This window comes from Leopardus geoffroyi, chromosome C3 (genome assembly GCF_018350155.1).
Source record: "Leopardus geoffroyi isolate Oge1 chromosome C3, O.geoffroyi_Oge1_pat1.0, whole genome shotgun sequence".
In the NCBI taxonomy this organism is placed as follows: Eukaryota; Metazoa; Chordata; class Mammalia; order Carnivora; family Felidae; genus Leopardus; species Leopardus geoffroyi.
In genome coordinates, this window is record NC_059338.1 from 29,175,001 (window position 1) to 29,191,058 (window position 16,058).

General features: G+C 48.7%; 1 protein-coding gene and 1 long non-coding RNA gene across 9 annotated transcripts in view; one reads left to right on the plus strand and one right to left on the minus strand.

Moving 5' to 3' along the window:
• The window catches only part of NAV1 (neuron navigator 1), a 246,154-nt gene extending 230,895 nt beyond the window's left edge, over positions 1–15,259 (minus strand). For 2 of the 7 annotated variants that reach the window (XM_045456509.1, XM_045456504.1), the window contains exon 1: positions 14,492–15,259. The gene's annotated coding sequence lies outside the window, so the exon portion shown is untranslated. Of the gene's footprint in view, positions 1–1,113; positions 1,255–14,491 lie in introns of all 7 variants that reach the window. The other 5 variants (XM_045456515.1, XM_045456512.1, XM_045456505.1 and 2 more) reach the window with 4 other exon arrangements.
• LOC123586906 lies at positions 13,396–14,492 on the plus strand. Of its 2 annotated transcripts, none has more exons than XR_006707015.1 (3): positions 13,396–13,527; positions 13,930–14,096; positions 14,194–14,492. It is a non-coding gene; the product is annotated as an uncharacterized LOC123586906 (long non-coding RNA). The 2 variants fall into 2 exon arrangements; XR_006707014.1 differs by having other exon boundaries at positions 13,414–13,827.
• Positions 15,260–16,058: the final 799 nt, after the last annotated feature.

Sequence of the window (16,058 nt, forward strand, 5' to 3'; positions counted from 1 at the left end):
TGAGCCCCTATGAGCTGCCTCCATGGTACCTTTCTTCCAGCACCCGGGAAACCCATCTGGCTCCAGAATCCTCACGTATCCTCTCCCTTTCCTGGCCTCTCTTTCGGAAACACCTTTTTCCTGCCTCATCAGGCTGCTGTGTTTCCTGCAGGGGAAGACATGACTGGAAAATGCTATTTATAGCAGACCTCCCTCCTAGCCCTCACTGAGGTGAGGGCTATCCTAACCCAGGGGGTACAGAGAGAAGATACTCAGGACTTTCCAGGGTCCCAGCCACCGGAAGAAGGAAGCTGGGTACCCAAATGATGCACTGGACCTTCTGATATTCAGGCCAGTTCCCTCCCCCTCCTGACTTCCCCACAACTGTTAGTGAGCCCACAGCTCCCCAGATCCCAGACCTGAAATCTCCCAGCCTCAGAGGCAAAGAATTGCAGGATAGAGCTCTGGAGAAGGACGTAGAGACCAAATGTGATGAAGAAACCAAGACTCAGGAAGGGGAGGAGATTTGAACACGGGCACACAAGAAGTTAAAAGCAGGTCCCATAGCTAAAATCACCCGATACTTGCCTAACTCATGAAGTTATAAAGGACTTCGCATGCATTGCCTCATTCAATGTAATCAGGCAGGTTATGGATTGAACTGTGTCACCAAGAAAGATAGTACTAACTCTCAGTATCTCAGAATGTGACCTTATTTGGAGACAGGGTTGCTACAGATGTAATTAGCTACAATGAGGTCATATTGGAGTAGGGTTGGCTTTATAAGTAGGGCGTCCTTATAAGAGGGGATTTGGACACAGACATACACAATGGGAAGAAGATGGGAAGACCCCCAGGGAGGAGACGGCCACATAACAATGAAGGCAGAGACCGGAGGGAGACATCTATCAGCCACGGAATGCCAAAGGATTGCCGGCAAGTGCCAGAAGCTCCAGAAGGCGAGGAAGGATTCTCCAGAACAGGTTTCAGAGGGAGCACGGCCCTGCCGACACCTTGATTTTAGACTTCTGGCTCCCGGAACTAAGACGATAAATTTCCATGGTCTAAAGCCACCCTGTTTGTGGTACTTTGTTATGACAGTTCTAGCAAACTGACACACAACATTATACCTACTGGACAGATGAGCAAGAGGGATCCAAAGTCAGGCCCCGGCTCTCAGTGCAGTGCTCTTCCAAAAAAGACCGTATGCCTCTTTGATTCTCCTCTCTCTCGTGTCCTTTCCATGGCCAACTCTTGAAGTCCTGTTGAGTGTTCCTTTGTAAAAAAAAAAAAAAAATCTACCCACTCTTCCTTTCCTTTCCCAGCAGGGCTGCCCTCGTTGAGGCATTCCATGTCAGGAACGGGGCAGTGGGTCTGCTGGCCCAACTCTCCACCTTGCAATCCACTAGTTCATTCCACACCTCTTTTTCGAAAGCCTGCTGTGTGCCAGGTTCTGTGCGAGGCGCTGAGATGCTCTCATTGACCAAGGCAGACGTGGACCATACTCCTGTTAAAGCACTGCTTCCTGGTCACTTCCCTGCTCTGGGCCTTGGTTGTCTTCCCTGCACCTTCAGGCTAATGTCCTCCGGTCCCCATATGCAGGGTCAGACTCTCCTACTCGTCAAGATGCGTCAGCTCAGTTCAGAGAGAACAACTTTCTGTCTTACGGAAAAACCTGTGGCTCTCTACCCGGGATCCAAACTTCTAGCTCTAGGAGGTAAGGGTGACTTTCTAGTCCACAAAGGAAAGAAAAGGTACTGTGGCCTTTTACAGGGAGCCACCAAAGCAGGAAGTGCTCTGGGAAAACAGGTGACACTGCAGATTTCAAAGACATCCAGCTCATCTTAATTTTCAAAACTCTAGCAGATATCCGACTGCTGCTTAGCAGATGTGGATCCTACAGCAAAGGAAGCAGCCCAAAGGCTGCTGCTTTATCCCCCAAAGATAAACTGGGGTACGTTCCTCCATCAGAAATTAAAAGGAAAGGACTACATCATTCAATATGGCTGAATCTCAAAAATATTATGTTGAGCTAAAGATGCCAGACACAAAAGAGTCCATACCCTATGATTCCATTTGCATGAAATTCAAGGACAGGCACAGTGGTAATAAAAATCAGCGACACTGTGGTGGGGTGGGGGGGGGGGGGGAGGTGTCCTGATGGAACAGGAACAGACAGAAGAACAATGAGCTGATGAAAATGCTCTGTTTCTGGACTGGGATGTGGGTTATGAAGGTGTATTCATCCATCAAAAAAGCATCAGGGGCACCCGGTGGCTTAGTAGGTTAAGTGTCTGACTTTTGATTTTGGCTCAGGTCATGATCTCACAGTTCATGAGATCGAGCCCTGTGTCGGGCTCTGTGCTGACAACATGGAGCCTGCTTGGGATTCTCTCTCTCTGCCCCTCCCCTGCTTGCTTGCTCTCTCTCCCTCTCTCTCTCTCTCTTTCAAAATAAATAAACTTTAAAAAAAAAGAGCATCAAACGGGACACTTACGATTTGTGCACTTCACGGTTTGTGGAGTGCATCTCAATTTAGAATAGAATAGATCCCAACAGTAAGGAGGAGACAGGGGTTCCCTCTCTTACAACTGGAGGGAAAGGCAACCCCAGGGCACTCGCTGGGGAACAGGGGTGTTGCTGAAGGTGAGGAGGCATTTGCTTTTCCTCATCTCTCTAAGATCTGGAATCTTGTTCAGGCTCTTGCTTAGTCCCCTGCCCGGATTCAGGACGCAGCTCCAGTCCCTCTACAAAGAGGCAGATGAAGGCAAATAGAGTGGGCCCGCGGGCCACTGAGCACAGGCTTTTCTGGCTTCTAAGTCAGGCCTTCTGCCTCAAAGGCACCCAGGCTGAGCCCTCCCTGGTGTCCTACTGCCATGGAGACGGCCCCCATCCTGTAGTCTGGCCCACAAAGGCTTGAGTTCATCATTTCCAATCTCCCCACCTTCCCATATACTTTGCCTCAGCCACATCTGCGACCTCTCCTTCCGAAGCCGGTGCTATTTATAATGCCCTGGAAACACAGCCTGGGCCAGATAATAGGCGGGCTTTGCCAAACAAAACCCCAGGCCGCTCCACTCCCCCACACCCCCCAGAGGCCTGCAGTCTGGAGCCCAGTGGGGCCCAGAGGGACCATACATCTTGGAGCCGGCACCGCTCCCACCCCGTCTGTCTGACCCTCAGACAGAGAACCATTCCCCCCTGTCTGGTATATAAACCCTTTGGGGATAAATCCGCCCAGAAGCGTGGTCTGCAGAGCTGGGGGTGCTGAATGTTTGCTGCATCCTTGGCTTTGCTCAGTCATGTTGTGTAGCCCGCATTTGCCCTCCCAGGCCCCAGTGCAAAGAGCCAAGGGGCCATCCAGGTCAAGGCCGATGGTAATGACTCATATTAGCTTCATGCCAGATGGTTTGTAACACCCTCTCAGATGACCCTCACGACTCTGCGAGGTAGGTACGATTGTCCCCATTGAACAGATAAAGAAATTGAAGCTAAGGGAGGCTGCATGTCAGACTGACTCCAAAGTTTGCATTTTCTGCCACCCCGTTCACTCAGAGGCCCCATGTCAGGGAGCAGCCAAGGAAGCAAGGAGGTGGCCGCTAAGCAAGCCAGGGAAATTTAGGACTAAGGGCACTTATGTTCATTCCTGCCTGTCCCTCAGCTTAAGGGCAAACCTATCCCTTATCTGGAGTAAGCAAAGAGCAAATACTTCCTGTGCCTCTACTACATGCCAGGACCCAGCTAGGCGATTGCCAGCTCTCAGTCCAGAGCATGGTCTTACAGCCTTTTCTCTGCCCTGGGTAGCCTCTCCCAGACTCTATCCGCACAGCAACACCCCACACCCCCAGCCCCGACATCTGCCCCAGCCCTGTCATCCCAAACACAGAGGTCTTTGTCCGGGACTGGATGTGGGTATGAGTGTCAAGGTCTCTGCGGCCAGCTCACAATGGCCCTTCCCACCTACTTCCCACAGCCACCCCAACCCTGTGGTCACTTTCTGAACCTCCCTAGTGGCCTCTGATTTCTTTCTGGACATGGCCAGCAAAAGGAAGTGGGGAGATGACTCAGAGGTGTGATGTGGCCTTAACAGATGTGTCGTTGCGATGACATTCCCTAAGAAGGTGGGTAATGAGTGGCAGAGAGAGCTCTGGAGATCACAGGAGGTGTGTAAACAGGGAAAGACCAGTTTATAAGGTCCAGAACAGCTGAAGAGCAAAAGTCTTAATGGATTGTCAGCTTAACACAGCCCTCAGTTCATGCACAACAGTCATTTTCAACGCTGAGGAGAAAATGAGAAACGGAACTCAAAATGTAACACTTTCACATTGTTCCTTTGCCTGGGTAAAATTAGCAGGAGTGATAAAATTGGCGATGTACTTTTAAGTAGCTGTCACTGAAAAGACCAATCTCAAGGACTTGTCAAAATAAATGCAGTAGCAGAATTAAAAAAAAAAAAAAAACCTCAATGTGACTTCCGCATTTGTGTAACAGATATGATGACCACGGGCCATTAAAGACGCTTGTCCACCTCTGCCATATATGGGCCATGGGGTACTGGGAAGGATAAAGGTCAGAAGCCAGGGTTCTTCCACCTGATTCCCTAAACCTCTGGGCAAATTACCTAGCCTTTCTGAGTCCCGTTTTCACCCTGTATAGAAAGAGGAACGTTTGTCTTCCCACCTCATAGCACTGCCATGAGGAGGAAATGAGACGTTGGGGCTGTGAAATCGTTCAGCGAAGGTTGTACCTAAACTAGAGGAAGCTCCGTGGTAAAGGCCCGAGAAGGGGCTATGACAGGAGGATGGGATTTGGGTCTTGTGACTTCCCCAGAGCTCAGCTGCACTCTCGGTGTCAGGCCATGAATGTCCCCGAGTGATGTGGGTCTCAAACAGTCACCCACAGATCCCTCAGGGGCCACATCTGCGCTCACTGCCCACCCCACCTGTTCCTAGGACAGAAGGCCCGGGACCAAGTTGCTTTCCAGAGGCCCATGGAAGCAAATGTCATGGGTTCCAAAATATAAAAATGAAACTGCCAATTTGAAATTAATCATGGTTTAAACATCTATAAAATGGAACATCATAACTGCACTGATATTTAAATATACTTTCCATAAAAATTCATTATATTTGAAAATAACTTACAGGTGACATTTTTCTCACTTCACAATAATTTCTGCATGTGTTCAGGGTTACCAAGAAACAGCCAATTTTAAATTATGAACAAATGAGACGCCAATGTCTAAATACTTTGAAAGGCCAAATTATAAAAATCTTTAAGTTTTTTTTTTTTTTTTTTTTTTACAGCAAAAGTATTAACACTTCCTGTGGGATGTGGGGTGCGGGTACATCCTCTTGGGGGTGCCATGTCCTGGGGCTCTCTCCAGGTAGGCATGTCCACTGGGCACCAAGGTCTTAAGAAGGCCCTCTTGGCTTCAGCCTAACATTTCAGAAGCTTCTGAGGGGCCAGATGTTTTGCCCTGTCCCTTCGCTGTATTTGGAAGCCAGAAGTCTGAATTCAAAGCCTGCCTTTCTCAAGGCTATTATGGTGGTCACCGACCATCAAACTACACAAAAGACCTTATGATAACAAGCTACAGTTTCCTGTTCCACCCCTTCCCAACCCCACCCTATTGCCCAAATAGTTTTCTGTTATTAGTTCCTATGGCGGTTACCCTCTAGATAATATACTAATAACCTGATTTCCTGTTTTGCCACTGTCGGCCTGTATCGATCATTACCCCCCAAAATAGTTGAAAATGATGGATAACTTGCACTAAACCCATTTCTCTTTCTTCTTTCCTTCCTTCTAATATTTGATTTTGGTGGCTTTTTTATTATTTGCACATTTAATCTCAAAATCTGGTTTCTTGGTTTATTTATTTATTTATTTATTAACGTTTATTTTTGAGAGAGAGAGAGAGCATGCACGCACAAGTGGGGGAGGGGCAGGGAGAGAGGGAGACAGAGGATCTGCAGCAGACTCTGAAACTGAGAGCAGAGAGCCCCACGTGGGGATATGGGGCTCGAGATCATGAGCCACGAGGTTGTGACCCGAGCCGAAGTTGGATGCTTAACTGACGGAGCCACCCAGGCACCCTTCTTTTTTTTTTTTTTTTTTTAATAAATACATACATAATTTATTGTCAAGTTAGCTAACATACAGTATATACAGTGTACTCTTGCCTTTGGAGTAGATTCCCGTGATTCATCACTTACAAATAACACCCAGTGCTCATCCCAACAAGTTCCTTCCTCAATGCCCATCACCCATTTTCCCCGCCCCCCAACTTCCCCACCCCACCTCTTGTTTTTTTTTAATTACTTTTTTTGAAGTTCTATTTATTTATTTTTTTAATGTTTTTATTTATCTTTGAGACAGAGACAGAGCATGAGCAGGGGAGGGGCAGAGAAAGAGGGAGACACAGAATCCAAAGCAGGCTCCAGGCTCTGAGCTGGCAGCACAGAGCCCGACACGGGGCTCAAACTCATGGACCGTGAGATCATGACCTGAGCTGAAGTCGGACAATTAACCGACTGAGCCACCCAGGCGCCCCAAGATGTTTTATTTTTTTGAGTAATCTCTGCACCCCACATGGGGCTCGAACTCACAACCCCGAGATCAAGAGTCACATCGTCTTCTGACTGAGCCAGCCAGCCCCTAGTTTCTTGTTTTCTAACACTCTGACAGCCTCTCTCAAAGCCCCTTGCCATCAGATGAGAGTACTGGAGGACGCCCCCTCCGCCCCTCTGCCCCTCAGACAAACTTTTATTCTGACTTGCTTTATAGTCTGCCCAGCAACTACAACTAACCATATCGAGCTTCCTTCAAGATTACCAATAAATGTCATTTACATTATCTTGATGATATAAATACTGTTTCCTACCAGCATCGGAAGGGCTCAATCTCACTTTGCTCAATGTAAAATGGGGGCAGCGGAGCATGTCCTAACACCACATAACACAAGGTGAAGACGATAAGAAATGTGAATGACAGAAGACTTTTAGTAAATAAAAGGCCTTCTTTTTCTATAATTATTCCATGACAAACAGCATGGAATGGTAATACGGGCTAATACCACTGGGGCTAAGAAAACTTTCTGAACCTCGATTTCTTCACCAGTAAAATGGGAAGGATATTACTACCACCTCACTCAGTGGCTATAAAGATTACTTGAAATCCAAGCGCTTTGTATTTAGTATGTCACTATCCCAAGTTTAAGAGATCGTGACCTCATTTCCGTCTTCCAGGGAGAGAAAACTGCAGTTCCCGCCTCCACACAGCAGGCTGTGGTTGGGAAAAATGCACAGCGCTCTCTAAAGGGCATTTAGGGGACAATTGGAAAATATGAATAGCGCCCATAGATTAAATACTTCTGCTAAATCCAGTATCATTGGATATGATTATGGTACTGTGGTTATGTAGGAGAGTGCCCTTGTTCTTAGGAAATACATGCTGAAGTATTTAGGGGTTAAGTGTGACAATGTCAGCAAACTATTTTCAAATGGCTCAGAAAATTTTATTAGAGAGAGACAGAGACAGAGACAGAGATGGAGACAGCACAGTATAGCAAAATGTTAACAATCAGTGAATCCAGACATTAATTGTACTGATCTTTCACTTTTTCTACTGATTTGACATCTTTCAGAATAAAACCTTGCGGGGTGGGGAGAAACACTTTCAGTGTTGGAAAGCACCCTAAAGGTCTTTTGCCTATTCTGGGAATTAGGTGTAGGCCCTGACACTGTGGCTCCCACAGCCCCTCCCAGTGAGGTGGGGGCAGCTTTGCTGACATCTCAAAGCCCTCGTAAAGCTGACCAAGCCCGGGAGGTGATGGAGAGCTCCCAGGTTGGGGGGACCAACGGACAGCATTCCATGGTGCAGAGGGTGGCCCGTGTAATCCAGCCCTCCTTCTGAAGCTTTGGGGAGGGAGAGCCAAGGGGCTGTCCAGAATTGCCCCAGAGGAGAGGCCAAGCAGACAGCTGCCTGCTTTGGGTCCTGGCCGAGGCTCCTTCACCGGGTGTCTCATCAGCTGTCTCTCTTTTGTTCAAAGGAAAGCAGGAGAGAACAGTTGGTATCTTTGCACTACCCAGAACCCAGACGCTCCTTCCAGTCAACTCAATTATCTGCACCAATGAACTGGGAAAAGAGGCACTGGTAATCGACTTTAAATTCTATGTTATACTTGCCATCTACAAAAAAAAAAAAAAAAAAAAAATTAGGTAACACCAAAAGAAAACCAATCAGTTCAGCAACAAACAATATAAAGCGAAAGATGGGGTCAGACACTCTCATTCCTTTATGCTATCAGGTTCCCATCTCTTCCTTGACGGCCCGGCTCTCAAGGTTTTAGGAGTAATCTACAAATTGGAAGGAAAAAAAAAAAAAAAGCTGCTTTGCCTAACTGATAATAGGTGATCTGCCTATGGATGATCTGTACCAGTAAACTCCTAATTGCAGTGCTACATTTCATTCTGGACATAATACATTCAAATGGAGATAAACTGTAGCTTGTTCTAAGGGTGATTAGTATAACGGGGTGGGGGGGGGGGGGATGTGGCATTAAGGGAGCTCACACACTGAAAGCCCCAGGGACTGGGTCAGGTCTTGCGTGGTCTCACTTGATCCACGCAATCACTCCCTGCCTGTATTTCCCAAACTTGCCAGATCATAGGCGTCACTGAAGGAGAGGAAGGAGGTTGAGATCGGGCAAGTTGGGGAACACTGTCTGACGAGTGAGGTACTTTCATTCAACTTTTCCTGGGGAGGAAACTGAGTCTCTAAGAGGTCCCCTGGCCAGCCTAAGGTCACACAGATAGAGGTAATGATGTCACTGTGGATAACATGATTTCAACTGCTAACATCTGCTGCATACTCATCATGTGCTAAGGACTTTACATGCAAAGTCAAGATTTGAACCCTGACTGGAAGTCTGGCTCATTTCATGATCTCCATTCTTGCGATTACCTCGTACATCTTCCCAGAACACGTCCAACGAAGATCTGAAAAAAACAGGGCAGCTGAGAGCAGAGAAGAAAAGATGGGGCAGGCACGTGGTAGCTGTTTCCAAATATTGAAAGGCTGTCACTGTCCTTCTTTCACACGCTGTATTTTGCACATCCCCTACTTTATTTGGGGATGCATTTTGGTGAGACCCATTCACCTTTGATATCTTTCCCCAGTGGATGGAAGTCATAGCCATGACAGATTAATATAAGAAGAAATTCTGAAAGACCAAGCTGACCAAATACAATACTGTTGGGAGTCGCCCACCAACAGAGGTGTCCAAGCTGGATGACCCCTGGTGGGGATGTTTTAGGGGGGCCTGAGATATCTGAAAAAGAAAAGAATAGGGCTACATGACAGTTTGAGGTTCTTTCCAAGTTTGCAAGTTTAACTCTACAGAAGTTGACATTTATTCTATTTACAAATGGATTTTAAAATCAGGGGAGGGATGTAAAGTGGGTCAGTATTATTGTCCAGATGGGGAGGGAATTGCGTCACTGAAAGCTGTGACCAGTCAAGGGTTCCGGGAGTAAATCAGCTCAACCGCTGCGTAGTTATAACCCTCACTGTGCATCAGAATCGCTGAGGGCGCTTTACAAAATGACAGATACCAGAGCTACGATCCAAACCAAAGGAAGCTGAATCTCTTGGGGTGGGCCCAGGAATCAGTGATTTTTAAAAGCTCCCCGGGTAAGGGGCGCCTGGATGGCTCAGTCAGTTCAGTGTCTGACTCCTGATTTCATCTCAGGTCATGATCTCATGGTTTGTGAGTTCGAGCCCCACATCAGGCTCTGTGTTGACAGTGCTGCTTGGGATTCTCTCTCTCTCTCTCTCTCTCTCTCTCTCTCTCTCTCTCTCTCTCTCTTTCCCCCCCCCTCTCTCTCTCAAAATAAAGAAATAAACTTAAATAAAAATAAATAAAAGCTCCCCAGGTGATTCTAACGTGCAGCCAAGATGGAGAACCACTGAACTGGAAGAAATGAAGCTCACACAGAGGATGATCCTTCTGTCCTCTGAGCCTCGTGATGACAAGGAATCAGTTCATCTCTACACTTGACACAAATGTCTCTGACACAGGGGCAGTTGTTGAGGGACTGTTTGTAAGTCTAGAAGATCCGAAGCAAAGTCCCCCAGAATGTTCTCATTGGAAGTCAGGGGAGGCCCTTTAACACTTCATTTAAAGTCTTGAAGTCCTGACTTTTCCAGTGATCACAAAGTCTTCCAAATTCATAGAGATAAAAGGTAGAATGGTGGTTGCCAGGAGCTGGGAGGAGTAGAGAATGGGGAGTTACTATTTACCAGGGTAGGAGTTTTTAGCTTGGGGGGATAAGAAACTTCTGGAGATCGATGGTGGTAGTGGTTACACAACAGTGTAACTTTGTACACTGAAAAGTAGTTAAAATGGTCAATTTTATGTTACATATATTTACCACAATAAAAAAAACTGTTTAATGTTTCAAGAAGAGCGACTGTAAGAAAAATATACTGAACATGCATTGACCCACCCAGCTGCAAACTGTTAGCACTTTGTCAAGTTTTCTTCAGTTTTTTTTTTTTAAATAAAAGAAGTAAAACTTTGCAAATTAAAACACAAAAAAAGCTTTCAGAGGGATTTATCCCAGGAATGTAAGGGTAATTCAACATAAGAAAAACAATCACTGTAATGTACCAGAACACATGATTATCTCAATTGGTGCAGGAAAAAGAATCTGACAAAACCCAACACCCTTTCATGATGAAAACACTTAGAAAACTGGGAATAGAAGGGAATTGCCTCAACACGATAAAGGGCATTTGTGAAAAAATCCCCAGCAAACATCACGCTCAATGGTGAAACACTGAGAGCTTTTTCTCTAAGATTAGCAACAAGACAAGGATGTCTGCTTTTACCATTGCTACTCAACATTGTATTCGAAGTTCTGGCCAGAGCAATTAGGGAAGAAAAAAAAAAAAAGGCATCCAAATTGGAAATGGAGAAGTAGAACTATATTTATAGTTGATGTGATCCTACATATAGAAAATCCCAAACAATCCACACCCACAAAAAGCTACCAGAGATAATAAAGAAATCCAGTAAAGTTTCAAGAGTACAAGATCAACACACAAAAATCAGCTGTGGTTCAATACACCACCAGTGAACAATCTGAAGAGGAAATTAAGAAAACAATTCCATTCAGGAAAGCTTTCGGAGCATCTAAGGACTGGACACTAAAAGAGTCTCCCAGTCCTTTGAAGTGGAAACATTTTGTTATTAATGGTCAGGGTGGAGGCACATGCATCAGCACCTTTAATTTTTCACGCATATTAGTGCATCTCATATTAAAATTAAGTAGAGCACAAAGGTTGACGGGGACGGTCGCATGGACTGCACAGGACGTGTGGAAGAAGCGGAACTACACGCACAGGCACTTCAGAAAGGCCCGAGTCTTGGCCATCCTGCCTCCCTTCACGTCTCAAGAGTCACAGGAAGTAAGGAAGTAAAATCCCAGGCTCCTCAGAGGAAATCAGGCCTGAGTCAGCCTTCCTGGGAGGTTGAGGGAACAGATTAGGCCCAGCAAACTGTTTACTGAGGAGGGTGTTTTTCACTTGAAAAGTTGGTGGGTTTTGGTTTTTTGGGTTTTTTTTTTAAGTGGAAGAAGGAACTAGAAAGTGTTTTTAATTATTGTTTTGTGACTAGGGGCCAGAAAGATGAAGGGTTTTCCAAGTATTGCCACATTCTTAGTTCTCCATGTTCCAGAGACTCTAAGAGCTGGTGGTTGGTTTCCATCACTGAGATAGGTCTCCTAACCTCTTGTTTCTGTTCCTCTCTCATGGACAGCTAACTAACATGTGCTGGGATCTGTGGATGGACATACTAGGCCGAGAAAAACCTTGAGTGCAAGGAGGTGATTTGCTGAAAGGTAATGAGCCCTAGACTGGTGGCCAGAAGACCTGCCTGCTGTCTAGGCTGGCCTCTAAAGCACCCTAGCTGTGTGGCTTTGAGTCCATTGCCCTCTGGATCTTGTCCATAAAAGGGGAGGAGGGCAGGGCAGGGGTTGGGAGGGGAAAAGATCCTTTTGACTTTGACATTCTAGTTTTTCTAAAGGCCAAACCCATTAAGAATTCAAAAGAACTGTAAAAGAAAAGGGAAGTGACATTGATAGAAAATAAAGATGGGAAGAGAGACAAATTGTAAAGAATGGACAAAAGATTTTTCTACTCCAGGCCCCTCTTTTCTACTTGACCAAAGCTGAGCGAAGCCAGAGGTTCATGTGGACTCAGGAGGGGAGCAGATTTGGCAAGGAAGGAAAAACAGCATTCCTGTTTTCAGTTTCCCAGGGCCAGGGCTCCCCAAGTAGATCTCACAAAAGGCCCAAATGCTTAAAGCTTGCCCACCTGTGGGCAAATCAACCTTATTATGGACCGTGTTTTGAGAGGGGAAAAGTGGAGTGGAGGCAAATCAAACAACTCTCAAAAAATGAATAAAAGGGCATTGGATTTGGATGGGAGGCCCCTGGGTGTTCGTTAGATTTTTTTCCAAATGTATTATCTGGCAAACGTTTATAAAGTGCCTACTACGTGCTGGGTGCTCAGACAGGATATCTGGCTAGATAGCATTCATCGGGAGATAAGACATGTGCACAAATCCCAAATGTCTAAAACACAAATGGAGGGGCACCTGGGTGGCTCAGTTGGTTGAGCGTCAGACTTGGGCTCAGGTCATGATCTCACAGTTTGCAAGTTCGAGCCCCGAATCCAGCTCTGTGCTGACAGCTCAGAGCCTGAAGCCTGCTTCAGATTCTGTGCTTCCCTCTCTCTGCCCCTCCCTTGTTCACTGTCTCTCTGTCTCTCAAAAATGAATAAATGTTAAGAAAAACATTAAAAAAAAAAAAAAAAAAGTAAAACACAAAGTGAAACCTGCCACACAGAGTTCAGATAAATTTCTGGAGTTCAGAGTAGGGGCTGCTCCCCCTTAACCTAGGAAGTTTAGGAAATAGACCCTAGAGGCTGAAGCACAGACCCAAAAGCCTTGTTTATTTTTCCAGGAGTAGCAATTATCCCCAGTTCCATTTTAAAGAAGTGAAAACCAAAACAGAAAGGCAAATTATTTGCTCTCTGACCATCCAGCCTGTTAGCAACACAGGATGATATAGAACTACAAACTGATAACTTCCCCCAGAAATTAACGGTGAAAGCATGCACCACTAAGATGACATAAAGTTCTTTTTAGGGGAGGCAACCCATAGCCATAGTCTCCTTTCCCAGCTTAATTCCAAAGATACACCAACCAAAATTCAAAGCAGGATAAAAAAAATTCATAAGCAGGCTGGAGTCACATGTATTTTGGGTCTGAAGGGAGCCAAGGTCTCTGAAGTGGCAGCTCCGCCTACTTGGGGAGGGGTTCTTTGTGTGAAGTCCAGCTGCCCCATTATAAGTGAGTTGTAGGGGACACCATGCATCCGGAACAAGGCAGATGAAAGATGAAAACCTAGGCAAGCCCTCTGCTTTTGCAGAAGGAACGTGGCCGCAGGCTTTTCAGCATTGAATTTGAACAAGCCAATGGTATCCCAATCATCGAAACAGGAAGCCAGATAAACAGCATGTTATCAAGGGGGGATCCGGGCGCTTCCCTTAAGCCGGCGCCAGCTGCGCCCTGTGGCTGTCCTAACAAAGTCCCATTGACTCACCAGCTGATTTTCCCGTGTTGGGCTCCGGGGGACAAGAAACCCTCTCTGCTGAGTGGACTTCACCCCTGCACACCGCCCCCACCACTCACCACTCACGCCCTCCCCTGATCCCGTCTCCCCTCTCTGCCCTCTGCAGACTTGGCTGATTCTTTATCCTAGGACCAGGTTATATTGGGTGAAGATAGAGGGACCACAAGAGCCCAAGCGCCCGAGAGCCCTCAGGTGAGCTCCTGGTGTTCACTCAACCTTCCTTTCTCCTCCCTCCCGTCTCCCCCAGGGAACACTTCCACTGGGCTGGCGCCAAAGAGGACAGCCTCCGGGAGTGTGGCCGGCCGACGCTTCGCAGCACAACCTGGGCACCCAGTGAACATTTTCTGGAACAGCCCGGCAAGGTCACCTGCTCCAGCTGCTCTGCTCGTTCCGCTGGGATGGGAGAAAACACGGGTACGGGTGTGTGTGTGTGTGTGTGTGTGTGTGCGTGTGTAATAACGTAGCACTTGGTGTCTTTGGTTATAGGATCTCAACACACTTTACACTGCAGGTATTTCACAGAAAGGGAAACTGAGGCTCCGAAAGGCTGACGCTGGTAGCCCCTAGTGAGTCAAGTCCTGGAGCAGACGCGCGGTCCCCCAGGGACGCCTCGGCACACACCCTCCCGGGAAGCCGCCAGCGCCTCCGTTGTTATTCCAGCGCCTCTCTCGAGCCCAGCCCGCAGCCTCCCCGGGGCACCAGGCTCACCTCCCCCCGGGGATCTGTCCCGGCCCGGCAAAGTGGGAAGCGGCGGCCGCCGCGCGCAGCCCGGTCCCCGCCCCCGCGACGACCCCGCGCGGGCCACTCACCGGCGCGCCTGCCCTCCCCGGCTCCAGCTCCGGGTCCCGGTCCGCGCCGCCGCCGCGCAGAGCCGCGCATCCCCAGCGCAGCGCGGGGCCGGGCGCGCTCTCCTCGCGATAAGAAAGTTTCTCCGGGGTCCCCGGGCCGGGTCCGGCCCTCGCTCGGGGGTCGGCGTCCGCCGCGCGCTCCAGCCGCGCGCTCACACTAGGGCCGCCGCCGGCCCCGGCCCCACAATGAGCGGGGAGGCGGCATCCTGAACAAAGTGCGTCCCCCGGGGCCGGGCTGCCGGGGGCGGAGCCTCGTGACCCGCTGCCCCAGGCACACGCCGGCTGCCTCCGACGCGGGCCCGGGGAGGGGGTGCCCGGCGACCGGGGGGCGGGCAGCAGGGCAGGCTGTGTTTCTGGTCGCCCTCGTCTTCCTCCCCCCGCACTGTGCCAGTTTAACCCGCAGAGGGGCGGAGGCATGGGTCCCTTCCAGACTTTGTCATTGGAAAGCTATTCCCGTAACCCTTTCCTGCCTTCGCCTTCCCGTCCCGCCTCCCCAGCCGCAGAAAGGCGGCTGCTTGGTAGCTAGGCTGGGGCCGCGAGCTGGCAGGGCAGGAAGCCTTCGCACAATTGAGCCTTTCCTTTGCCCGGGGACCCGCCACCCCTCCCCAGCAAGTCCTCGGGCTGCAGTTAGTTCGGTCGGTTCACTGAAAGCGGGCAGATGAATCCGCCAGCCTCCTCAACCCGCTTCTGACTCCGCCCACCCTTCCTTCCTCTCTACCCCTATCTGAGTTGGATCTCGGGTGCAGAGGAGAGGGGAGGCCCCAGAAGTGCCCGGCAAATAGTAGGTGCTCAGTAAAATAACGTGACTTCTTCCCACGTTCTCTACTTTGCCGCTGCCCCTCCTCCTTCTAGGGCCCATGGAAGTGGGGGGAGGGGGCAGAAGACGAGAGAGAAAATGACAAGACCCGAAGAGCGTTGGGCCAGAACCTCGGCAACCTCTCTGCAGTGCAAGGATTCCACCCCCCATCCCTCATACCCCCACCCCCACCCCCACCCTCACCCCCGCTTCCGGGCCTGAGGGCTTCCAGACTCTGCAGGAAGAGGGCAGAAGGAAATCAGGTGGCCTCTGCCTCTGGAGCAAGCTTTGAGCTCTGTGGGTGAAAGGGAGTAACTGTGGCCAAGGACCCAGCCGATTGGGATCAGAGATTTCACCAGCTCTAGCCACCATGAGGACTGATTGATTTCCGGGGTCTTGAGGGGCTGAAGGATAGAAAGCAGAAAGGTCAACTCCCTGGGAGGTCTCTGAAGTATCAACCAGTAGGGAGCTCAGCAGAGTCAGGATGAGAAGAACCCTTGAGTTTTGCCTGGGGCCCTTTCCAGCCAAGCAGGCCGCAGTGCATGTGGACATAAGGGAGGATGAAGGAGCACTAGACAGTGAACTAGCAGTGACATTGAAGTTCCCATCCGATCAGGGGGAAGGATTTTGACATGAAAGGAATGAATTGTCTTTTGCGGTGGGGAGGGGGCTGTCTCTGAGGGGCACCTGAGATGAGGGTGTCATGGCTAAAAGTATGGGCTCCTAAGGCAG